The sequence below is a fragment of the Panthera leo genome, chromosome C1, assembly GCF_018350215.1.
Source record: "Panthera leo isolate Ple1 chromosome C1, P.leo_Ple1_pat1.1, whole genome shotgun sequence".
Taxonomy (NCBI): domain Eukaryota; kingdom Metazoa; phylum Chordata; class Mammalia; order Carnivora; family Felidae; genus Panthera; species Panthera leo.
The window spans coordinates 204,873,721-204,900,451 of NC_056686.1; the positions used below are offsets into that span (position 1 = coordinate 204,873,721).

General features: G+C 47.1%; 1 long non-coding RNA gene across 1 annotated transcript; it reads left to right on the top strand.

The window, feature by feature from the left end:
* The first annotated feature begins 1,802 nt into the window (after positions 1 to 1,802).
* Positions 1,803 to 6,556, top strand: LOC122228803. Its single transcript, XR_006206756.1, has 4 exons — positions 1,803 to 1,843; positions 2,827 to 2,925; positions 4,305 to 4,351; positions 6,529 to 6,556. It is a non-coding gene; the product is annotated as an uncharacterized LOC122228803 (long non-coding RNA).
* Positions 6,557 to 26,731: the final 20,175 nt, after the last annotated feature.

Sequence of the window (26,731 nt, forward strand, 5' to 3'; positions counted from 1 at the left end):
TGAGCGTCCGACTTCGGCTCAGGTCATGATCTCACGGTCCGTGAGTTCGAGCCCCGCGTCGGGCTCTGTGCTGACAGCTCAGAGCCTGGAGCCTGTTTCAGATTCTGTGTCTCCCTCTCTCTCTGCCCCTCCCCTGTTCATGCTCTGTCTCTCTCTGTCTCAAAAAAAAATAAACGTTAAAAAAAATTAAAAAAAAAGAATAAAAATGCCACAGGTCAGGAGATTGGTTGCAAGAATGTGGCTCAGTCTGGAGGTGCTGAAGGACTTGAGGGAGGAGGGGTGGGCATAAACCGCTGGAGTAGCGTGGGGGGGCCTTGTTATTTCAGCCACAGAAGCCTGAGCAGGTCCTCTGAGGTAGCTTTCTGAAGAGAAGGGAGGGCAGGAAGGAGCATCTGGGGAAGGATAAGGCCAAAGGGATGGAGTGAAGGAACCATATACACTGACTACAGTAGTGAGTGACTGGGCATTCTGAAGCCGTGGAAAACTCGGGCAGGCTCTGGCCAGCCAAACCTGCAGATGTCCTCTTTCTGAGAAGACACTTCCTTCAGGCTACCAAAGTAGTGACAGGGAGGATTGAATCTTCTCACAAACAGGTGGAGGCTTCCTAGGACCAACCCTCTCTCTGCCTCCGGGAGGAAGGCAGATGTCACCTTTGGAGGTCCGGGAGACTGGGACTTCCTGGTCTCCTCCCTTCCCACAGCTTGAGCCCATAGTTGTGGCTCAAAAATCCACGCTGGGGGGCGCCTGGGTGGCGCCGTCGGTTAAGCGTCCGACTTCAGCCAGGTCACGATCTCGCGGTCCGTGAGTTCGAGCCCCGCGTCAGGCTCTGGGCTGATGGCTCGGAGCCTGGAGCCTGTTTCCGATTCTGTGTCTCCCTCTCTCTCTGCCCCTCCCCCGTTCATGCTCTGTCTCTCTCGGTCCCAAAAATAAATAAAAAATGTTGGAAAAAAAATTAAAAAAAAAAAATCCACGCTGGGTTTGGGGGCCCTCAGCTTGGCCCCCGTTGTCTGCAAATTGTATTTTTATTTGAAAGAAAACGAAAGCCCAGCTTCTTCCTGTCTAGGCCCCCCTGGCTGACTCCCTGTCACAGGACCTGTCACTCCCATCCCCAAACAGGAGGAAATTCCTTCCAGGCAGGGGAAATGTTGGAAGAGGTAGAAGTGCCCTGTTTCACACCGTAGGGGCAGACATGTATGTGTCTCCTGGGTGATTTGGGCAGCTGCCCCCACCTCTTGGGGAATGGGAGAGGGAAATCTCCAGAGAAACCCAATATCCTAGAGAACCAGTTATCATTCTCCAGCTGGTGGTCTTCTGAGATACATGGAAAACAGGAACATTCAGGAGAGAGTGTCTTCACAAGGCTCCACAAATTACTGATAATAAAGGCTTTGAAAACATTTTTCCCTGCGGAGATTTGGGACCGAGGGACCCAACAGATAAAGTGGAGGCAACAGACTGGAGCCCTGAAGCGGGGGCCGGAAAAGAGGCCACAGCTTTCTCAGAAGTGTGCAGATATACCGCCCAGCTAGAGGGAGCAGTTCTTATCACAAAAACTACTAATGAAACAAAACTTTGGAGCTACCTAGCAGAGGAGAAAAAAAGAAACTGTGTAACTATGAGAGAGCTGAGCAGGCTTAGTGGAAAGGGAATCCTTATGGCATCTCCAGACCTAAGTTCTCAATCTCCAAAGCTGTTTGAAGAGGGTCTCACAAAGCCCAGGCTGCCCTGTCACAATGGGGTCGTAAGAGTCACCCTGGAATAGAAATGATACTTTCAGGTCCCTCAGAACAAGGTCACATTTCCCTGGGGCGGGGGCAGGGGCTGCACTCTACTCATCTGATTGGTGAGGAAGCCCCAGTTTTAAAAGAGCCAACAGTGTGGTTTCATGGGAGGTGGCGGTGACCCAGGAAGGCAGGAGCCAGACCCTGGGGCATTCAGGACCAGAGTGGCAGGTCACCCTGGGAAGGAGAAATGAAAGAAGCTTTTGGGGCTCAAAAAGAAGGAAGTACCATCAGAATGGAAGGCTTGGGATGGGGGGGGGGGGGAAACTCCTGGAAAGGGAGAAGATTGCTTTAAATCAGAAAAGGGGCGGGGTACCTGGGTGGCTCAGTCGGTTGAGCATCATGGTCAAAATCTCAAGACCTGTGAGTTCGAGCCCTGAGCCTGAGCCCTGCGTCAGACTTCGGGATTCTATGTCTCCCTCTCTCTCTGCCCCTCCCCTGCTCATGCTCTGACTCTCTCTGTCACAAGTAAATAAACATTAAATTTTTTTTAAACAGAAAAGGGGAGAGGAAGAAGGGAGAGAGAGAGGGAAGGTGAGAAAGAGAAAGGAAAGAGGGAAAGAGGAAGGGAAGGAGAAAAAGAGTATGGCTGCAGAAAAAACAGTATGAAAAACAGTATGAAAAGTATGAAACAGTATGAACAGTATGAAAACAGTATGAAAAGGGGAGAGGAAGGAGGGAGAGAGAGAGGGAAGGTGAGAAAGAGAAAGGAAAGAGGGAAAGAGGAAGGGAAGGAGAAAAAGAGTATGACTGCAGAAGAAACAGTATGACTAAGATACTGCTTTTTTTTAAAAAATCACTTTTTAAGTTTTATTTAGTTTGAGAGAGGGGGGAGGGGCAAAGAGAGAGAGGGAGAGAGAATCCCAAGCAAGCTCTGCAGTGTCAGTATGGAGCCCTATGCGAGGCTCGAACTCACTAACCTGAACTCACTAACGGTGAGATCAGGACCTGAGCCGGAATCAAAAGTCCAATGCTTAACCGACTGAGCTACAGAGGCGCTCCAAGATATTTCTGATACAATGAATCCCAATTGGTGTCGATCAAGGTGGATTCATACTAGACAACGATGAAGGACTGTTTCTGATATGAAGGACACATTTGCACTGGAAGTAACCAGAATCCCCATTTCACTATTCCAGAATACGTGAGCATGAAGGGCACACTTGTATATTGGGGATAGCGGGATATAGGGGAGGGAGACGGAGAAAAGGACATTAGGAAAGGAAGTACAATAGTTGTAACCCTACTATGTGCCAGACATGTCACATATACCCTTGCTTAATATTGACTTAAGAATAATTCCATGTGGCTTGCTCCCAAGGTTTTCAAATTCATTTATGTCAAAAATAAATGAAATGCAGGTTGGAGTTTTGCCAGCTTACACATTGACGAAGGGCAGGGTGATGGGAGAAAGGATGGATATGAATAAAATCAACCCTTGAAACAAACCCTTTTAAAGTATCAGTTACAGAAGTTGCCAGGGAGGAACCAAGGAAGGGGATTCCCTCATCCACTGTCTACCACCAAAGACTGCTCTGGCTTCTCTCAGCCTCACTCCCAGGATTTGGACCACACTTTCCAGGAGACTTCTCTGAGGACCAGTGGCCTGGGGTTGGCAGCATGAGACCTTGGAAGGCCTAGTGTATCTTGAACCAGCTTCTTGGATTCCCAATCTTGAATAAGCTGTTTTGGAAGAATTCGAATATATTTTGGGAGAACATAAGTCCGTTATGCGGTGACAACAGTCCTCGATGACAATGATACATTAACATCACATAAATATATAATAGTAATACTACATAATCACATTATATTACTATTTTATGCTTATTATGTTACTATAATATTATAGTACTATTATATGTTATATAATGCTATATATGTATTACATAATAGTATCGAGCACTTTGAAGGTGCTGGCATTGTTCAAAGCACTTTACAGTTTTACAACTTCTCCAAATAACCAGATTGTATCTAGTTAAAATGAGGGAAAGGGGGCACAGAGAGGTTAATTAACTTGCCCTAGCCACAGAGCTAGGAAGTGGCAAAGCTAAGATTTGAACCCAGGGCATTTTGTTGACAGTCCTGATCAGTTAGAAAGCCATAGGTTTCTGGGTTGCCTGGCTGGCTCAGTGGGTAGAGAATGCTACTCTTGATTTCGGAGTAGTGGTGACTTTGAGCTCCACATTGGGAGGAGAGTTTACTTAAAAAAATAAAATTTAAAAAATTAATTAAAAAAAAAAAAGAAAGCCGTAGGTTTTCACCACTCTGATTAAACCCCAAAGGGATGAGATCTGGGGGCTGCCCAATATTTAACCTCTCCTTTGTTTGCTTTGTTCTGGTTGTAAATAAATTTCAACTAAAGTTACCTTTAATGTTTCTGGGAGGCACCGCCCTATCTTATCTCTCTTGAAGAGAATGTGGTAATCTACTCCATCTCACTCTCCCTTTAAAACGTACTGAATGATACAATCCTACTGAAAATTTTTGCTTATGTTAACCAACCCTTTTTCTTACTCCCAGGGAGAACTTATTAGCCCATATTCCATGCGGAGAAGAACTTGAGACAGGTTGGTATCATCCACCCGCCTCTAATTCGGGCCAGACATGTGGTAGGCGGGCTGAATATTTGCAGAAAGAATCCAAGTCTTCCTGACTCCCTGAAGACTGGCTATAAATCTGGAACGTGTCGTCACTGGGGCTTATGAAGTCCTCCTAGGCTCCCAGCCCAGGGGCGAACATCGCCTTCTGCTGGACCGACAGGTGGTCCTGTAAAGTCTCGGTGGGAAGCTGGTGCGGCATCTGCGTGTGTGTGTGTGTGTGTGTGTGTGTGTGTGTGGTGGGGGGGGGGGAACTCCAAGGAATTGACTAGAGGAAACCCAAGGACTCTTCAGGTACTTCCAAGCCCCCACCCTTCACGTTCGCGACAAGCTGGCCTGCCCCGGACAAAAGCAGTGTTGGTCTGGACACCTTTTGTGTCTTTGAAAGCTGTGGGGGAATGGGGGTATTGGACAGCCCAGAAAGCACAGGAGGAAGGAAGGACTGAGCTAACACCACTCCAAGTCCTTCGCAGGCTGCGACGGCCACCCCACTCTGCGTCTCTTTTCTTCTTTATCTCCGTATTTTGAGCTTCTCCGCTATTTTTAAGAACAGGTGCGAACTCAGAGCTTTGAGGAGGGCCCTGGGAAGGTCATGTGGGCATTCAGGGATGGTAAATACATCATCGGATCACAAATAACAGACCTTCGGCCCCGCAACGCGGGAGGAGCAGTCACAAAATCCAGGGCGTTAGGACTGGGCTGAAGACCAGGTTCCAAACAAACGCAAACAAACAAACTGAGCGGAGGTTTTGGATGCTGGGGTCGACAAGATACAGTGCAAACTGGTCCCCACCACCACCACCACCACCACCACCGCACCGCGCGAAACCAGCGGTCACGTGAGAGCGTCCTTGTGCCTTTCATCCCGGCTTCTCTTGTCTGCCCTTCTGGATCACAAGTGCGTGCGGGTCCGCGAGGCCGAGGATTGGACCAAGGGACTGAGAACGGGACAGGCTCCAGTGGCTGGCCCCAGCCTTGTGGGGATCAGCCTGTCACCCCAAGCTGCCTCAGATTCTCTCCAGCCCAGGACTACTGGAGATGAGGGACTCAAGCCAGCCCCAGGATGGGGGATTCCCCCTGCCGCCCTAGGACCTGTCCCCAGGGAACCTGTCCAGGTGGCGGGCCCCGGGGTGGGCGGTCCCCGGGATTAACCAGGGACAGCCAACTGCTTTCCAACGGCCCTGCTTCCCCTCCCCCGCCTCAGAGTCCTTCGGCTCAACTGGGAGCCACCACGGGCTTCCGCGTCCGTCCGAAAGTAGAGAAATCGAGGTAATCCCCACCCTCCCACCCACCGGGCAGCAAACTGGGTCTCAGAGCAAATCCATTTACACCTGGATCCAACAGCGTGGAATTAATTTGCACGCTGAATGACTGCTCCGAAGGGTCTTTTCAAAGCATTTAATAGTTCTCCTAGTGAATGTTTTAAAACATGACACCACTAGATCTGCTCCACAACCATCCTACTGGCGACCAGCAGATTCCTTCAGCTGTCACTGGCGATGACACTCACAGCTGTCACTGGCAAGGTTTTGTTAATTTAACCTCGAGACTTTCCTGGTTATCCAGATAATCCGCCCTCAAATCCTCACACTGTCACCGAATTTTGATGACTCAGGGGTCCTGGAGAGCACTCACCCATTTTGCAGGAACAGGGGAGTCTTATGGGGCCCGGAGTCTCAGCGGCACCCGCCCTGCATTAGGAAAGATCACAGCACGTCAAATGGAGATGCAAATATTTGCTTAACTTTCCTGGGAACACAAAGTCAACAAGAGTGTGTGTGTGTGTGTGTGTGTGTGTGTGTGTGTGTGTGAGTGAGACGGAGAGAAAGAGAGAGACCAAAACCAACGATTACATAGTCACCCAAACCAGTTAGCTAAATTTTGACCACTTACAAAATCCAAGCATTTTTCCACAGTCTGCCAGTTTCTAAGAGACCTGGTGGCGTTTAGTTCATTAAAGCGAGATTAAGGAGAAGGTCGTATTTCAATAAAAACGTTGTGAAATACAATGGCTTTCAAATCTCGCTGCACAGTATAATCACCTGGGGCGCCTTTTTAAAAATACTGATGCACTTCCCCTCCTGCAATTAACTATATGTCTCTGGGGACAGACACGTGCCTTTTTTTTTTTTTTTTTTTTTTTTAAGCTCCAGGTAATTCTAACCTGCGGTCAGCGTTGAGAACTTCTGCTAAGGTTCGCATCTGGTGACAAGTTTGCTGCGGGTGAATCTAACAAGAAATGGTCTCAATGAACAAATCAGTTGCTGTGCAGAGATTGGTCCCAAACATTCTTCCTGGGCAGTAACTGTTTATTTCTCACTTGGACTCAATTCTTCCCCCAAACTACAAGTCAGGTGTAATTGTTCTCTACCACTCAAGTTTGACAATAAAATATTGTTAAACCCACACACAGTAGACTTATAAATGTGTTATTTCTACACGATGCAGATAAGTCTGTCATTGTGGTGGGAGATAATTGAGCCGCCCTTGGATTGCCATGGTTTTTTAAAAAATAGTAATTGGTCAAGATCATACCTAGTGTTCTGTTCTTGAAGTGATTAAACACTTTCTCTCCTCTTTATTTTGAAATGTGTCTTTTAAATATTAGGAGCGGGGAGAAGCTTTTTGCATATCTTTTCTACCTTCTTTCTTGTGTCTTCAACATTCCCTTACTCCACCCCATGGAGATGTGGTATTTCTAAACCAAAGAAAATCCAATTTTACATGAAAGACATTTTTTTTTCTAAAGGAAGTGTACACATTCTTCTTGAGCTCCTAGGAATATTCTTGGAAATTGAATATGGAACACTTTTGCTTTCCCCAAATGTAAATATTAAACACTCTTTCTTCCTGATTTATAATCAGGAATGATGGTAAATGTATCACAGAAACAAACTTGCTTCTCTTGAGCACATTTTAGTTTTCCCTAAGAGGACAGAAGCCTCAAGTTTGATTGACGGAGACAAACATGTTTATGGTATACATTACCAAGCTTTTCTTAAATGGACAATCAAAAGAGATCTAGCAAAAGATAGATAAAATCTCTCTCACACTTTCCCCATTCATATAACTTCAAATTAAGATCTGGCTGCAGTCAGTTTTAACCTTTATTTGAGAAATAGTTACTGTAGTAAATACTAGATATTTCTCACAATTACACTGTAATGCATACAATAAAAACATATTGTTTCAAAGGGAAAGAAACGTAAATGCATACATAGCAGGGATGCAATCCATTGCCTAATACATGAATTTTTTTTTTTTTTTTTTTTTTTTTTTTTTGCCTAATACATGAATTTAATCAACTGTGTATCATGGCAGAAATGTAAAACACAAATATTAGCTAATGGGAAATAAATGATTAAAGAGGTTGAGTTGGGTCACGGAATCATGGGGGGGGGGGGGGTTACTCAGCTATTAAGATTATAAATTTAGCCGGTCTATGAAGGGTACATTTTTAAAATAGCAAAGATGAAAGAATTAAAAAGGCACATAACGAACGATGAGAAATTTAAATTCAGTGTTGCGGGGAAATTTCACTGCCCAGTAAACATGTCCCACCAATGCAGGTGCTATTAGCTTTGCAGGAGATTGAGCAGTCATGGTCCTAAAAGAAGGAAGCCAAAAGGAGGCATACCTTGAAATCTCACAATGCAGAAAATGATCGGAAATGGAGGTGAAATGTCCTTCAGCCTCTCCACTGTCTTGTCACTGAATATAACACACTTAGGATTTTCACTGCGATGAACTGATTGCTCTGAAAAATCAAAGTGGTTTTCCAGTATATTTTTTCACCTTTCAAAAATTCTTATGAAATCAGGAAAAGCAACTGTTTACCTAAGCCCCCAGGGTCTCAGGAGTTATTAAGGGGAATCAAGCTGCTTAACATTCAGTCCAGGGGGTCCCATTCGGCCAACTTAAAAAACTCTGCCACTTACCATATGCTGAGGGCTGACTAAGGTTTTGTGGGTAAAGTGTGTGACCAGACAAGGATCCTGCCCTTAGAGATTGAGGGCAAGATCTGCCCTGGAGTTTTAGATAAAGCATGTAACCATTAAATAAGACCACTGGAGACAGTAATAAGTGCTGAGAAAAAAAGAAAATTTTGGTAGATATTCCCTTGGCATAGAGTGATCACAGCACACCTCTCTGGAGAGGTGATATTAGACCCTAGGAAATCTGAGTGAAAACAAGGCCATAGATCCGCACAGGGCTTCAGTTTCCTTTTTTTTTTAATATTAAATTTATTGTCAACTTGGTTTCCATACAACACCTAATGCTCATCCCAATAGGTAGGGCTTCAGTTTCCAAAGCATTTTCACTCATATGCCCTTGTGTTGTATACAAGTCCTTAAGCCAGTCTTATAAAGTAAGCAGGGTTGATATGTGGTGTTCCCATCTTGTAGCAGAGGGAGCCCGAGGCTCAAAGAGGTTAAATTAATCACCAGGTCTTTCAAAGAAAGGAGAGCCTGTATGGACTCACATCTCCTGGGTGCTGCTCCTAGCCTTTAGATCCCACACCAATGTTCTTTCTAGATATGGATACCGTTTACCAAATCGTATTGCATTCAGAGGCTGAGGATTTAATCTATGACCTGCAAGATGAGTTTCTTTTGCTTGAAATGTAGGCTTTACAGAATCATGATGGTAACTCTAACCTGATGCTCCAGAACCTAAGCAGAACCTGGACCATGGAAACCGTAAGTTCTTGAGCAGGTGTGCAAGCCAGAGAAGGACTGCCTTTTTAAGTTTATTTATTTTGAGAGAGAGAGAGAGAGAGAGAGAGAGAGGAAGAGAGAGAATCTCAAGCAAGCTCCATGCTGCCAGTGCAGAGCCTCATGTAAGGCTCGAACTCGGGAACAGCGAGATCATGACCTGAGCCAAAACGAAGAGTCCGAACTGACTGAGCCACCCAGGAGCCCCCCAGGGCTGGCTTTTTACAGTGATTTTATTGGCAGTTAACACTCATGAGGTGGAGATGTGTCCAGAATTGGGTCAGGCACTTCCAAGAAGGTGAGAATTTCCATGAGAAGGGAGGAAAGCACCCACTGACATCAGGAGCCCTCTCTACAACTCATGGGACCGTTTCAAGAATTACCTTTTAAACTGCTTTGTCTTAGGAGCTGGCATACCAGGACTTCCCGCATGATGTAGGAAGTGCTTTAGGATGACTAAAGCACACCTGCAAAATGGGGACTACTTGAATAACAGAAAGCAACTGGAAATTGAACACGTTTTCCGCTGCTCTGTCCTGTCGCTTAATTCCTGATAAGGAAGTCAGAAATGAGCTGCAAGACAAAGTCAGCCAAGAAAAAATAAATCTCACCATGTTTAGGTACTGAACTACTAACTGTGTCTATTTTGACTCCTATATTTAGGAGTATTCTAGCTCAAATTTCTCATTATAAGAAATTTACATGTGCAACCTAAGAAGGAAGCAGAATGTGGCTTGTACTGTGACGGAGGCGATTCAGACATTTTTCTCATTTACAAGGAATAATTCAGTTTATGTCCTTGGTGTACCTTCCTCTGTGGAGTGTAAATAAACTCTATAAGAAGCAAGCTGGTCCCCAAATAACTTTAGACAGACTTCCAGGTTGCCAATTTGAGAGTGTGAAGTAACAAACAGGTGTGTGTGCACATGTGAACACATCATTACATACACAAAGCCAACTTCTGTCGGTAGCACGCACACACACACACACACACACACGTGTAGATCTACTTGTGCAACGAAACAGTTATGAATGCAAACAGAATCTCAGCACTGGAAGTAAACAAAGAGTAACAGATAAAAACGAACAGAGAAGTAACACAAGTTACTTGCTGGAGGTGTAAACAAATCCAAGCTAGTTTCTGAAATGTGACTCTTAGTATTAGGAACATAAAAACATTAGGAACCTGAAAACATTTAGCAGAAACTGAGAACCAAACCTGACAGCAGAGTTTAGTTTTAGTGGATGTTATATTAGTGGATGGGTAAGCTGCTTCTCCCTTCAAAATACAATGGATAGATCTCCCTTGGCCTTCAGAAGTCCTGTGAAACCCTAGAAACAATTCCATAAAATGCCCGCCCTCGCGATGTACATTCCTCCCATGTGTGACTTATTTCTCTCAGCCTCATTCAAAATGTGAAATTAGGATTTGGATGGGGATGAGTATTTCAAGAAGAGTGCCATAAATAACTCGGAGCAATTTCCCCATGAAATAAATTTCATGAAAATAGGTTTTTTTCTATAAATGCTTCTCGTTTTTATTAAGACAACGCAGACATAAAACACACCATATTGCAATTCCTAAATGGCAGCCATATCACTTATCAGTGACCAATAAATTACTTCACTCTATGATAGATACAAATGCTCCATTCAAGTTCAGTTAATAGAATAATGTCAGGATATCATGCAGACAGCTTGCATTAAATACATGAGGAATAACAGCATACCCTCAACAGCTTCTGTGATTTTCAGACATGAAAACTTTGTCTTATTCCAAATTTGAAGAGATGGAATAAAGAATGTTTTCATATAAAATACATTTGAAACAGTGGGTTTTTTTTCTTTAAAAAGGCATCTAATCCACCTGCAACATACACTCGTAATACATCTTTTTAGTTAGAAAATCAGGTAGATATGTATTCTTTTTCATCTAATATGACCGATGTGAACCTTTCAGTGATTTCCAATATCAAACAGTTAAATTCAAAATAATATTTTCCCGGTAAGTGTGACATATATTTGTAATCAGAGGAAGAAAGACTTGTCAGTTTTGTCTTTGGGAGCTATTTTCTATTTTATCAGATAATTTAAAGTCAGTAGTTGTTCACGGTATAAAATCTTGAACCAGTCACTAACACGCCTTTATTTTCTGCTCCTAATCTTGAAATGTATTTGGACTGGAGGTACGGGAGAAATATTACTGCTTATCAAACACTTCCCTGGAAATTTAAATGCACAAAATTTCCAGATGTATACATTCTAGAATAAATTATTTTAAAAACGAAATGAAGAAAAAAGGCAGAGGAAGCCTACAGCTTATATTCTGCGTGAATAGCTTTCAGTATCTTCCAGGTGGGGGCAACAGTAAGTCAGTTTTGAGAGGAGAAGAGAGAACGGGCTCTTTAAGCTCCCTGAGTCCAGTTACAGAAGATGAAATGACTTCCTGGTATAGTAACACTGTGAATAAAACAATCCTAAGTTTTCAGGATGGGACTTCTGGACTCCGCCGAGCTGGGAGCCGCGGCACCGGCAGCCCTGCGCGCGCCGCCACCTCTCCAGTCGGCTGAGTGGCGGCAGCCCCAGCGCGCAGGCGCGCTGCGCACCTGCCGGGGAGGGCGGGGGGCGCCCAGCTGCGCGCGGCTGGCCTCGTGTGCCGCCGCCCCGCTCTCCCGCGCCGTGTCCCCGGGGAGTGGACTTCACTCTCAGCGCCCCGGGCTCACTCGCCTTCCAGGACAGCCAGGAAGCGGGGACACCCTTGTTTCACGTGGACATCTCATTCATCCTTGCTCTGGACAATTCAAGTCCTTTCACAACTGCGGCAGACGTGCGCGCGCGCACCTCTCCCCTGAAACTCTCCAGTCGCGGCAGCCAGAAAATCAGCTCTCGGGCGGGGCGGCGGGGGGCCCACTCCTCTTCTCCTTCTCTTTGCAAATCCTCGGACTCGGGGGAGGGACGGCCGTGCACTCTGGCGAGGACCTGGGTGGTGCGTGAAGCGGAGGGCGATCTTGCACAGTCCACAGAGACGGGACTCCCCAGCAGCACCCCCGCCTCCTCGGGGTCCGTCGCTGACCCCGCGCGGAGGAGGCGGGGCGTGGGAGGCCTGAGAGACGCGACGCCGAGGCCCGGTGGTGGCCGGGCGTCCCGGTGCCGCACGGAGGGGGCGCAGCTCGAGCGCGCGGAGCCGGAGGCCCGTCCCCCCCCCCCCTCCTCTCGGGCCGCGCGGGGGCTGGAGGTGCTGGCGGAGGCCCGGCTTGAGGCCCCGTTACGTGTCGCTCCTCCGCGCGCCGCCGCCAGCCGCCGCCCGCGCCCTCGGGCCGCCCCCGCCGCCCCCCGCCGAGCCAGCGGCCGCGCCCTCGGGCCGGTACTTGAGCCAGCAGATGACCCAAGTGACGACGACCGAGAAGAGCGCCAGGATGCTGGCCACCGACAGACAGATGGGCCCCACGGGCGAGGGCGACCCGGCAGCGGGGGCAGCGCCAGGGGGCGCCCCGCCGCCGGGAGGTGCCCCCCCGCCGCCGCCGCCGCCGCCGCCGTAGTGGTTGACGAAGATGAGGCCGGTGAAGAGCAGCACCACCATGGAGAGGAAGGAGAAGACGACGCACACGCAGCCGGCGGTGAGCGCGGCGCGCTTGCAGTTCTGGCAGCTCTCGTAGGCGCCCGGGGCGCGCAGGCCGGCGCGGGCGCGGGGCTCGCGAGCGGCGTCCTCCGCGGGCGGCGGCGGCGGGGCCGGGGCCGGGGCCGGGGCCGGGGCCGGGGCGGGCGGCAGGGCGGCGGCGGCGGGCGCGGCGCGGCGCGCGGGCAGCGGCGGGAGGCGGTCCTGGGGCAGCGGGTCGTGCGCGGCGCGCAGGGCCAGAGGGAAGGCCTCGGCGAGCTTGGTGTTGTTGGGCAGGCCGTGCACGCGGCTGTCGGGCAGCGGCGTGCGGTGGCGGCACACGGGGCACGCGATGGCGCCGGGCGGGCCGTGCCAGGGCGGCGGGCGCAGCGGGCGCTCAGGCGCGGCGCTCGCAGAGGCGGCGGCGGCGGCGGCGGCGGCGGCGCGGAGCTGCAGCTGGCTCAGGCACTCCTGGCAGAAGGTGTGCAGGCACGCCAGCAGCTTGGGCGCGCGCCGGTCCGCGTCGAAGTAGTTGTAGCAGATTTTGCACTCGTAGTCCTCGAGCGGAGGCAGGCCGGGGACGGTCACGGCGGCGCTCCGAGCGGCCGCGTCCCCGCCGTCCCGGGCTCCCGCCGCGGCGACCCCGGCTCCTGTCGAGCTCCCGGGGCTGCTGGTTGGGCTCCGCTCGCCGCCGCCGCCGCCGCTGTCGCTCGCCGGCGCTGCCATGGCATGATCCGCCCCTCATCGGGGGCAAGGTGAGGAGTCTTCCTCCCCCTCGGTCGTCGCCTCGGCTCTCGGCAGGGAGGAGGCGCTTCTGCCTCCCCCCTCGGGCTGCTGTCGCCTGGCGGGGGAGGCACCGCTGGCTGGGCCGGGCGGGGGCGCAGCGACGACCGCCTTCCCTCACGCTGCCCCAAGGCGCGGGCGCCTCGGTCCCTCCCAATCCCCTGGCGTCTCTCCGCAGTCCCCCCTGAGCTTCTCAAGGCCGCTCTCCTGGCCCCTTTGGATGTCAGTTTTTGTTGGAATTGGAAGTGGAGGGAGGATGGGGGGGGCGGTGCAGGAACGAAATTTGGGGTGCGGCTGCTTCAGGATGTGGCGCCCTTGCACACACCCCCTCCCCCTCCCCGGCAAACAGACGAGGGGTGGTGGTGGCGGTGGGAAACCTGGTCCTGCTTTTTCCTTATTCCTCTCCCTCGTCCTCCTCCCGTTTACCCTCGTTATTCCATGTTTGCTCCCCTTGGTTTGGGGCTGAGTCCCTGGCGGAGCCTCCTCGCCCCCCCCCCCCAACCCCCACCAGCAAGAGCTCACCGGTGATGTAATGCGGGACCCGCGCAGGGAGGGGAAGCGGCAGCCAGGGCAGCGGCGGCAGCTCCGGTTCCTGTTCGTGAAAATCGTGATCTCATTTCTCCGTCCAAGGGCGAAAGCCAGTAATTACCCTGCCATTTATATACACTTTCCACTTGTATTAGCAAAGCCCAGGTAGCCCTGCAGCGTTCACAGTGTGGAAGCGGAGGGCTGGCATGTTCCTTTCACCGTTTGGAGGAAATTTTGGAGCTAAACGGTATCTTTCTTTCCCCCTTGAAATATTGCTTGCTGGGATTGAAGGAGGCAAGAAGACAGAGACTCGTAGCCAGGTCTTGCTGATTTCCTGGCGCTGACCACAGGGGAGGAGGTAGCTCTTTCGTTGGTGCGCAGGCGTTTTCAGAGGGGGGGGGGGATTGCTGTTCTCAAACAGGTTCACGCATTTCAAAGTCTAGCTTAAACTAACCCCCCCCCCCCATCACTCACCACCATCTTCCACTTAAACTTTTAATATGCGAATGTAGAGAGCCAAAAATTCCCTGAGTAACTGGAAGAGATCCTCTTGATTTATTAAAACTAATAGAAACTCTACTGGGCAGCTTAGCAAGAAGCAGTGTTTCTTGAAAGGAGCACTCAGTAGAACATAGGATTGGTGGTTTGCGGGGGGGGGGGCATCTGAAAGGTGCTGTTCAGATATTCCTAACCAGAAAGTTCTTCCCTTTTTTCTCCAGGTTGGACCTGCCCCCATGAAAAGAGAGAGAACCACAACAAGGAAGGTGAAGAGGAGGGTACTCTGGGTTCCCATGAGATGGGAATGTTTCCACTTCTTCTCTGTGTTATCTGCGGAAGGCAGTAAGATGCTCCAGAGAATGTTTGTGGAAAGGACAGATGAATGGAAAATCAGCTGAAGGAAAATGGCGGAAAGGAACCAGTAAGATACCAATGCAGGAATTGTCCTAAACAGCTGGTAAGTTTCTATGATATTTGAAACGGAATTTACTGTTTACTCTTTGTGAATCGTGAATGTGATAGATGTCTTAAGGGTGAGGGGTCTTTGGACAACTTACTAGAGACCACTTTAGCTTTCTAGTTCCTGGTTTCAGATTTGATAACTATGACTTGGGGTAATACTGTTTCTTTTTGCAGTATGTTAGTTTGTGACAGGGGAGCTGTGATGAGTAGAGGGCAGGGTGGTGGGACATCAGGAGAAGTCCCTCATCTGGCCTTGGGATATTACAAAGTTATGCCAACCAGCCTCTGAGTGGCGGCACTAGCTTCCTGTCCTTTTCGTTCCCTCCTTGAGCTGCAGGATTGTGAAGAGCCTGGAATCATGCATTTTGGATGCAGTTTTAAACTGGGTCCTTCTATGTAAGCCCTGACTAGCCCTGTACTGAGAAAAAGACATATTGCTGTTGTGGGAAACATTTAAAAGCAGGTCATGGGGGGAAAAACAAGCACAAAAACAGGACGGCTCCTGTGCGTTTATGTCTTGTCTTTCCCACCCACCCAGTTCTTGGGACATGTGTAACTTCCATGCCAAAAGGGGGTGGAAAAAGAGTTCTGAAAGTCCACATGTCTGCATTTGGGCCAAACAACTGAAGATTTTGAACTTTCACTCTATTCTGCGTTCTCAGCACTGGATGGAAGAATGGAGAAACGGAGCATGGGGCTGTAGTGAAGTCTTCCAGCCTGAGCACCATTGACATTCTGAGATGGACAGTTCATTGTTGTTGTTCTCTGCACTGCCAGAGGTTTAGTGGCATCCCTGGGCCCTACCCACTTGATGTCAGGAGCAACCCTTTCCCCAGTGGTGACATGGCCGGGGGTGGGGGGGCGGGGGGCGGTCCTTGGAAGGTCTCCACCAACATCACAGATTTGGTTATGGGGAACCCAAAAGCAGAAACGTTTCCCAGCTTCTAACTGGTGCAAGCAAAGAGCACGTTGGTAGGCAAAGTAATAATTTAGTAGCTCCCAGCATTTCTTCTACAGCTCACGGTCTCTTAGATACCATAGCATCCTCTTTGAGAGGTCCAGGTACACTTTTCATCCATAATACATTCTGTCTACGGGCTCATAAGCGATTGCCAGAATTCGGTTAACGATGCTGGAATTTACTCTCTGGAAATTTGGATAGCTTTTTAAAGGGACCCAGCATCTCCCAATTATTTATACCCCAGGGCCTGTCCCTCATTATTTAGGACTCTCATAAAGGTGTCCCATGGGAGCCTTCGTCAGTTCAGTGAGGGGCCGTGACATTCCTGAAGGGTGTGAGTTTGAGTGCTGCAGGCATTTGCCCTAATGAGCCCTTGGGCCCAGGGCTCACAGTTACCTACAGCGGTAAATAGTAAAGCTTGGTCATTCGTGTAGGAATTAGGCTTTCCTCGTGGCGAAAACTGTGTTGAAAGGGATCTTAAGTCAGAAACGAGGAACATAATAATTCACATCGGGTTTGCATTGGCTTTGCTCGTGAATCCTGCTCCTGCCTTGGACATATTAGATAATCAGTGTTGTCTGACTTGTGTTCTTTTTGAAGACCTGAGTAAATGAAAGACACCAATGGTCTTGGGTAATCTCTTATATATATATATATATATTCCCTTCATCAGCTGTCCAAACAGAGAGGATGTTTCGGTTTTAGGATCATTGTCCTGTGTCCAAATGCTAGGTGTTCCCCTCACCCTCTCTGTGTAGTGTTCGATATCCTTGTTCGCTTCTCTGTGCCTCAGTTTTCCAAACTGTAAATGTGGGATGAGTAGTTAACATAAGTCTGTTGTGAAAATTGAGTATCTTACACACATAACCCCAAACCCCTGTTAACACCCGCTATTGTTTCTATCAGGGGTTTCTTTTCCTGATCTCAACAATCCTCCCAAATGCCCTATGAGGGAGGCCCAGAAGGCTTGTGCAACCAACCCAAGGCGATAAGCCAATAATGACAGAGCGGTCCTAACCCAAGTCTTCTATTATTTCAGAGGTAGAGATACAGGAAGCGACTTGGTCAGAAAGACAAGGAGCAGGAACCCTGACCTAGGAATCTAACCACGTATTATTGATCCATTAGTGGTAATAAATAAAGCCCTGTATGAAATATGAGGACAAAGTGAAATCTCTCATTGGTAATATTGGAAGAATAGATGTAGAGGCAGATAATGCCACTCAGAAGCAAGTAGTAAAGGAGTCCATCAAAAAGCTGACATTTTAAAATAGAAACAGGATCGCGTCAATTAGGCATGTATTGAGGTCCTATTCTGGCAGGCATTATTGCTATGTGATAAGATACCTGGCCTCCAGAAACTAAGAGGATATTAAATATGTGTGCAAAACTTAGAGGCAGAATGAGGCACGCTTGTAGTCCAGGGGTGAGGTCCGGTGGGAATAAAGAGGAGAGAGAAATTGTTGGTGCTCTGGGGATGTAAGAAGTTTCCACAGACTCATGGTATGAGTGAATTGTAGAGGGTTTAGAAAAATGCAGGAAGACATTCGTGGCGGCATCAGGGAAAGCGGGTAGGTGGAGGGCATGGCAGGGGGCCTGCTTCAGAGAGAGAGCGTGCAGAGGGTAGGGCATCATCAAGGGAAGCCTGGAATGCTTCCAACCAGCCGGGTAGGGCTTAATTCTGCAGACAACTGGCTGGTTGATGGTCAACACATAGCAGGAGTGCCCGTGGGAGTTTGAGCTTGAGAGTGATACGTGGGCCAGAATTGGAACTGACTCTCAAGGGGGACACACGGATCAATTAAGAGGTTACTTGAGGTGCTAGATCTCATTGCTCTATACTGCAAAGATACAACTTTTAAAAGAATGAATGTATTTCATTTATGGTGTAAGTTTCCTCTCATTGTGGAGAGACGGTATGGTCTAGTAGTTAAGAACAAGTTCTCTGCTGCCAGCACTTACTAGCTGCATAGTCCTAAAAAAGGTCATTTAACCTTTTTGTTCCTCAGTCTTCTCTCCTGTAAAATGGGAGAGTAGTATCCACCTCCTAGGGTTGTTGCAGGGTCAAAATGAGTTAATATTTATTCAGCTTCAGACAGTGCCTGGTACGTGATAAGTGCCATAAAAATGTTGAGAAAAGAAGCCACCTAGCCAGGCCCAAACTGCAATGATTTAAAAAAAAAAAAAAAAGATGCTTATTCTAGGGAAATTATCATTTCTTTTCAGTAAATAAAAATAATTCAGAATAAAAACCGATCTTGACCAGGTGATCCAAGTTAACGTCAATAGTGATAAGTCAAGTTAATCACAGGTACCCTGGATGTGATGGGTTGAGAAGGGCACTTTCTGTGCTTCTCCTGTCCAAAACCTCTCAATAACCCCAGTTTAATCATGGGAGAATATCAGATAAATCCCAATAGAAGGGTATGCTACTGAATACCCGACCAGGACCCCTCAGAACTGTGAAGGTCATCAAAAACAGGGAAAGTCTGAGAAACATCACAGCCAAAAGGAGCCTAAGGCGATAGGATAGCTAAATACGATGGGATATCCTGGATAGGATACTGGAACAACAAAGACATTAGGCAAAAACTAAGGAGATCTGAATAAAGCATGGACTTCAGTGTCATCGTAGATCAAGATTGGTTCATTAGATGTGATAAATGTGGCCTAGTCACATAAGATGTAAATAATAGGGGAAAAGGAGTATGGAGTATATGGGAACTCTCTGTGCTGTCTTTGCAGTTTTTCTGTAAATCTGAAACTATTCTAAGATAAAAAGTTTATTATGATTTTTTAATGTGGTTAATCATGGGAATTTGCAATCACAAGGCCACTAACGTTCTTTGGGATTAAGACGTATCTGCTCACTGTGCATTTGTATCGCTTCCACTAAAATCCAGTAAGCAAGATTTGCAAAACCTTCCAAGGCAACATTTGATTTAGTATTTACTGCATTAGGGCATCTTAATACTTTTTACAGTGTACAGATAATAGTAATTTTTAAAAATGTCTAGAAATTGTTCAACTACTTTGAAGAAAATTTAGGAAAGAGAGTTTTATTATTTATTTAAATATATATATTTTTAAGTAATCTCTGCACCCAACGTGGGCTCAAACTTACAACACTGAGATCCTACAACACTGAGATCAAGAGACACACGCTCCACTGTCTGAGCCAGCCAGGCACCTCAAGCAATTAAAATCTTCATCATATAGCCTTTGCTATATTTTGGATTAATTCTTTAAGACTGATTCTCAGAAGTGGAATTTTTGTAGGCCATTGTCCTTGAAAAATGCAATTTGCAAAATTTATTGGCTGGATGACTTTACTTTTTAGTAAGCATTAATTATCCTTTGACAGTTTGAGTTGTTATTTAGCAACACATTTTGTCATCCAAGAAAATGCTTTTATTCTGTTAGTATTTATGAAGGAAGAGCTTTTTTCGAAAAGAATATTTGTTTTCTCTTTGCGAACTTCATTGTAAGTCTTAAAACCACTTCTTTTTCCATTGCTTGTTTTAATTTTGTTTCAGCAAGATTTGGGTAAAAAGAAAGAATAACCAGGTAAATTTTGTAGCTTACGTAATAAATTCATCCTGTTTCCTCATATGTTGTCTTGTTTCACTGGATTCGTGGCGTTTTGATACTTTGGCACTCTTGTGTGTTTCTCTGCTTAAACTGTAGTTTATGCAAGACAATACATATCTGTTGTGCTCCCCAGGGACTATTAATATTTGCTTTTAAGAGTCTTAGCTTTCAGGGTACCTGGGTGTCTCGGTAGGTTAAGTGTCCAATTTCAGCTCAGGTCATGATCTCATGGTTCATGGGTTTGAACCCCACGTCATGCTCTGTGCTGACAGCTCAGAACTTGGAGCCTGCTTCAAATTCTGTATTTCCCTCTGTCTCTCCCTTCCCCTGCTCATGCTCTGTCTCTCTCTGTCTCTCAAAAATGAATAAGTGTTAAAAAACATCAAAAAAAAAAAGATTCTTCTTTTTCTTGGGGCACCTGGGTAACTCTTGTGTCTTAAAATGTTTTTTCTTTTGTGTAAGAAATTTGAAAAATGACTTCTCTGCTCTGAAATTTGTAGACCTTCCCAGCAGTATTTTATAATTTCTATGTCTTTCTACTCCCATTTTATAATAGGGGTGCTGATATTTAGACCATGAAGGTCCAAATCGCTTACCCAAGGCCATGGGGTAAATTTAGCTAAAATCACAAGCTGTGTTTCTCTGAAGGCTGTAGGGGAGAATGCGCTTCCTTGCCTTTTCCACCTTCTGAGGGACGCCTGCATTCCTTGCCTCATGGCACATCACTCCAGGCTCACATCATCTCTAGCTCTGTCTCTGGCCCTCCTGCTTCCCTCTTATAGGGAACCCATGATTGCACTGGGCCCTCCTGGATAATCCAGGATACCCTCCCTGTCTCAAAACCTCTAACTTAATCACATCTGCAAAGTCCCTTTTGCACGTATGTAAAGTAAGATATTCATGGGTTTGTGGGATTAGGATGTGGATATCTTTACGTGCCATTCCTTTCTTGACCATGTAAGCTCTGCAGCCCCATCAGGCTGTCACAGCTGGTGACTGGTCCTTGGGTCACATCCACCCCAGACCCCACTCAGTTGCGAAAGAGCTGAGAGAAGCAGTGTTTCCCAGTCCGTTAACGGCACACCGGTGGACTGCGGTACAACTGGTGAGAAACTTCAACATAAAATATAATAACGTAAAAGCCGATATTTGGTCATAAGAGTGTCAGCACCTGAATTTCCATCCCTGAGAACTTTCTCCTGCAACCAGTCTCCTTTGCTGCCTAGAGTACTGAGGAATCAATGCCCCCAGGAGTAGCCCTCAGTCAAGGACTAGTGAGAGGCTGGTGTATACATACCCCAGCTCCCTCCTCCCTCCTCAGCCAAGTGAATTCTGAGGTGTCTACTTTCTCCTTGCTCTCTGCGTTCTGCCAGCAGAACTGTGGGAGCTGGCTTGACAGGGTACCCTTTAGTGGCTGTCTCCTCTTCCCAGCTTCCTGTTCTTACTCTCCTTTTGCTGTTCCTTTGGGATCACGTCTTCTCTCAGGGTCTGCTTCTGGAAGAAGATGTAGGGAAAAGTTAAGACATGGGGAAAATCTTTGAAAAGAAGGGAGAGCAGAAAAAGAATGTTGAGGGCCATCTGGGTAGCTCAGTCAGTTGAGTATCCGACTTTGGCTCAGGCCACGATCTCACAGTTCTTGAGTTCAAGCCCCGCAGCAGGCTCGCTGCTGTTGGCGCAGAGCCAGCTTCACGTCTTCTGTCCCCCTCTCTCTGCCCCTCCCCTGCTCACGGTCTCTCTCCCTCTCCCTCTCCCAAAAATAAATAAATGGTAAGAAAAATTTTTTAAATGATCAGACACGTTTTCAAAAGCTTTTCTGCTTGAGCCCCTCTTGAAGTAAAAACTGGAGAGGGGGTAATTGTAGCCCATAGATATATTGTAGGGGGTTCCGGGACATGAATGTTTGTGTCTCGCCTCTAGAACATATCCTGGGGAAATTCTAAGCCCCTAAGAGAAGCCGCACCCACAGGCCCAGAGTGGTGTAGCGATGGGGTAGGAGCAGTTCCACGTGGGGAGAATCAGACACAGCTCGTTCCACAGTGTCGAGTCTCTCGATGCTCCAGAGCACTCCTGGAGGGCACACACAAAAGTTCCTGAGCGCTGAGGGGAGCGGATGTGTCTGAGATGGTCCAGAGGGAGATTATAGTTGGGAGACGGAAGAGGCAGGGGGGCCCGAGGCAGGAGGTCTCAGTAGCAGGGCGTTAGGGATACAAGGGACCAAGGTGGGATGGTGGCCACCTGAACAGAGGCCAGCAAGGACCAACCTGCTCCTCCCCACCTCCTGCCTCTGCCCTCCTTGACCCCAGATGCCATCCAGACTGAAAGGAGAGAGAGGGTCACGGTCCGGAACCGACTGACCTGTTACCCAAAAAGGTGATTTGTGAGCTGGAAAAGAAGTGACCAAGTTATTGGCAACATTAACTTTGTTCTTCACTGTTATTAAAAAAAAAAAAAATGGGGGGGGGAAGGCTGATAAATCAGGAGCATATAATACTGCACCTGCTGTCGGAGAAGGTCTTAAAATTGTTTAATGTTTATTTATTTTTGAAGGAGAGAGAGACAGAGTGTGAGCAGGGAAGGAGAAAAAAAGAGAGGGAGACACAGAACCCAAAGCAGGCTCCAAGCTGTCAGCACAGAGCCCGACACGGGGCTCGAACTCACGAACCGTGAGATTGTGACCTGAACCAATGCTTAACCGACTGAGCCCCCCAGACGCCCCTCCCCCTGTTTGTTTTAACTGTGGTCTACCATTCATGTGGCCCCATGAAAGTAACCCTAGGAAAGCACAGGTTAATTGGACAGTGTGGAATAACACAAGTATATTAAACTAAAACCAATTTATTTTTCAATCTTCACACACATGTGCGCACACACACACACACACACACACACACACACACACACACACAAAGTTCCCCTGAGTCACTATGCCCTTACAGCTCCAAGGAAGTGGAAGGATCAGTACCACTTTGAAAAAGAGGATCCCTGAGGAGCTCAGGGAAGGCTCTCCTGAGACGGGTCTGCAGGGAGAAGGAAGAGTAGAGACTCAAGTGTCAGACAAATGTGTCCTGTCTCCCTCCTTTAGGCCAATGAGCCCAGACAGGTGAGATGGAGCCCAGAACTTGTTATTAGGTGATATGAAGGGATTATTGCTGATTTTGCTTGTTATAATAATAACACTGGGATTATGAAAAAAGTTCTTATCTTCTCTGTCTACTAAGTATTATAGGAGAAAGAGTATGACGTCTTGAATTGCTTTAATACACCCCAGCAAAAATGAATACGTAGATAAATACATATAAACGTGGGAGAACAGAAAAAATAAGATTGTCACAAAGTATAAAAATTGCACACCTGGGTGGCTCAGTTGGTTAAGCGTCGACTTCAGCCTAGGTCATGATCTGGCCGTTCCCAAGTTCCATCCCCGCGTTGGGCTCTGTGCTGAAAGCTCAGAGGCTGGAGCCTGTTTCAGATTCTGTGTCTCCCTCTCTCTCTCAGCCCTTCTCCCACTCATGCTCTGTCTCTCTCTCTCTCTCAAAAATAAATAGACTGTAAAAAAAATTTTTTTTTTAATTGTTGAAGTTGGATGAAAGGAATTCGGGTGTTCCTTATGCTACTTTCTCTTGTGATATTTGCAGATGTTCCTATCAGTTGTTAATCTTAGACTCAAAATTGGCAGCATTCTTACAAAAATAGCACTGATAATGCTCACGTTTTTGAGGGTCTCACTGGCACTATGGTTTTAAGGGACTAAAGAAAATCGTCTTGAGTTCAGCTCTTTTATTCCTAATGTTTTCTTGACTCTTGTCTCAGCCGTTTCTAAGAAATCAAGGAAGAGCTGGGGCACCTGGGCGGCTCACTTAGTTGAGCATCCAACTCTTGATTTCGGCTCAGGTCATGATCCCAGGGCCATGGGATCAAGCCCCGCGTCAGGCTCAGCGCTAAGCGTGGAGCCTACTTAGGATTCTCTCTCTCTCTCTCTCTCTCTCTCTCTCTCTCTCTCCCCCTCCCTCCCTCCCTCCCTTTGACCCTCTCCCTTGCTTGTGCCCTCTCTCCCTCTCTCTAAAATAAAAAAAAATAGGACACCTGGGTGGCTCAGTCAGTTGAGAGCTCAGAGCCCTCTTTGGATCCTCTGTCCCCCTCTCTGTTTGCCCCTCTTCACTCATGTGCTCTCTCTCAAAAATGAATAAACATTAAAAAAAAAAAAACCTAAAATAGGGCACCTGGATAGCTCTGTCAGTTGGGCTTCTGACGCTTGGTGTCAGCTCAGGTCAATGATCCCATGGTTTATAGGATCGAGCCCCACAGTGGGGTCTGCGCTAACAGCACAGACCCTGCTTGAGATCCCCTGTCTCCTCTCTCTGCCCCTCCCCTGCTCATGCTCACTTAATCTTTCTCTCTCCCTATCAAATAAATAAACGTTTAAAAATAAAATAAAAGAATCGGGAATGCAAGCTGGTGCCGTCACTCTGGAGAACAGTGTGGAGGTTCCTCAAAAAACTGAAAATAGAACTACCCTACGACTCAGCAGTTGCACTGCTAGGTATTTATCCACGGGATACAGGGGTGCTGTTTCGAAGGGACACACGCACCCCCATGTTTCTAGCAGCACTCTCAACAATAGCCAAGGTGTGGAAAGAGCCCAAATGTCCATCGATGGATGAATGGGTAAAGAAGACGTGGTAGATGTATACAGTGGAGTGTTACTCGGTAATCAAAAAGAATGAAATCTTGCAACTACGTGATGGAACTGGAGGGTATTATGCTAAGGGAAATTAGTCAGAGAAAGACAAAAATCATATGACTTCACTCATATGAGGACCTTAAGAGACAAGACAGATGAACATAAGGGAAGGGAAACAAAATGATATAAAAACAGGGAGGGGGACAAAACAGAAGAGACTCTTAAATATGGAGAACAAACAGAGAATTACTGGAGGGGGTGTGGGAGGGAGGATGGGCTAAATGGGGAAGGGTCATCGAGGAATCTACTCCTGAAATCACTGTTGCACTATGTGCTAACTAATTCTGGTGTAAATTAAAAAAAATAAGATTAAATTAAAAAAAATAAAAATTAAATGAATAAAATAAAATAAAATAAAATAAAATAAAATAAAATAAAAGGAAGAACCAAGGGAGGCAGGGAACCCAGGTGCTAAATCGAGCCTTTCAGAGCTCACTGCCCAGTGCAAGACATACAGGTTCTCTCTCCTCCTGTCTTTTCTCCTGCATTGCTGCTCAGCCATTAGAGCCCGGAGCCCCACCCTTAGCATTGTAGATATCTCTTGAGTCGTTGCTCCAAATCTCAGAATGAGTGGATCAAGGGAGATGGAAGAGGATGTTTAGGAGGTTATCAACGAATGCTATGTGAGCAGAATGGATGAACCGGACCGTCCTGTGCAGTGAAACTGTTTGTTACTCTGATCTTTTCGAAGATTCAAAGAGATGCGGGTCTTGGAGGCGGGGCCCATCCTCGCCTTGGAAAGTCTCCGAGGCTCAGATGGCCCCACCTTAATCTCTGAGAGCTGCTGGAGATCATGCCTCCCAGGGCAGCCAGCCGCAGCCCCAATTCCATACGGCTTCCTCCTCCTCCAGTCATTTGGTATTCTTCGAATGACAAAGGCAAAATTAATGGGACGTGCAACATACATATCTCTAAACAGCCTTTCCACAGCCGCGCCCTAGTAATCAAATCCGTATGGTTGATAGAAAAAAAATATTTTCCTTCTGGTAAGTCTGCCCTTTAATTAGATGCTATAAAAATAATTAGGTAGAGGGGCGCCAGGGTGGCTCAGAAGGTTGAGTGCCGACTTCAGCTCAGGTCATGATCTCACGGTTTATGGGTTCGAGCCCTGCGTCAGGCTCTGTGCTGACAGCTCAGAGCCTGGAGCCTGCTTCCGATTCTGTCTGTTCCTTTCTCTCGAAAAATAAATAAACATCAAAAACGTTTTTAAAAAATTATAATTAGGGAGGGCAGGGTGGGTGATGGGTATTGAGGAGGGCACCTTTTGGGATGAGCACTGGGTGTTGTATGGAAACCAATTTGACAGTAAATTTCATATATTAAAAAATAAAAAAAATAAATAAATTAAAAAAAAAAAAAAAAAAAAAAAAAAAAAAAAAAAAAAATTATAATTAGGTAGAGAATATGTTTTAAAGCTAGAAAGGCTCTTTCTCCTTGAGCGATGAATCTCCTCTTTGGGAGGCTAAGGTGCAGTATTTTTAATGAAAAGAAAAGCAGCTTCTTGGATGCCACAATGAGAAAACGAAGCTGTTACTGGATTGCATTTCTTACCCTTGTTTGTTCTGATGCTTCAGTCACTGCAGTGAATCCCAAGACTCTAAAGGCTGCCCAAATGTGGTGAAATATAAGACACTCGCGTTTCCGACCTAACACCAGGGATTGTCCTGACCTCGAAAGAGATGAAAAGCCAAAGATGGTGTAAATCCATGTGAGTAGTATCTAACCATACCTTCCACGGAAAGGAACGGGATTGCATGTGCTCCCGGATCACGAGTGGTGAGGAGGTGGCCCAGCCTCCGAGACTGCTGTCTCTGGGATGCTTTGCAACGTCCTGAGTAGCGAAAGGCTTCCCAGACCCTGTAGGGCCAGGCAGCTCCTCGATGAGCTTAATCTTCGACTGCAAAATTTGAAAGGAAAGGGAATTTAAAATAAAAACATTTCAGACCCGGGGCACCTACGTGGTTCAGTCGATTAAGCTTCGGATTCTTGATTTTGGCTCGAGTCATGATCTCATGGTTTGTGAGTTCCAGCTCCACATCAGGCTCTGCGCTGACAGCAGAGATTGGATGCTAATCTGTTTGGGATTCTCTGTCTCCCAAGCTCTCTGCCCCTTCCTGCTTGTGTGCACTCGCTTTCTCTGTCTCAAAAATAAACATTTAAAAAAAACCAAAAAACATTTCAGACCCATTGTGAAATTTCACTTTTTTTTTTTAATGTTTATCTATTTTAGAGTGAGAGACAGAGTGTTAGCAGGAGAGGGGCAGAGAGAGAGGGAGACACAGAATTGAAGTAGGCTCCAGGCTCTGAGCTGTCAGCACACAGCCCGACGTGGGGCTCAAACTCATGAACCGTGAGTTCATGACCTGAGCTGAAGTCAGATGCTTAGCCAACTGAGCCACCCAGGCACCCCTGAGATTCTCACTCTCAGGGAGTGAGAACTATCTCTGTAGTTCTCTTGTTTCACACACTATATGAT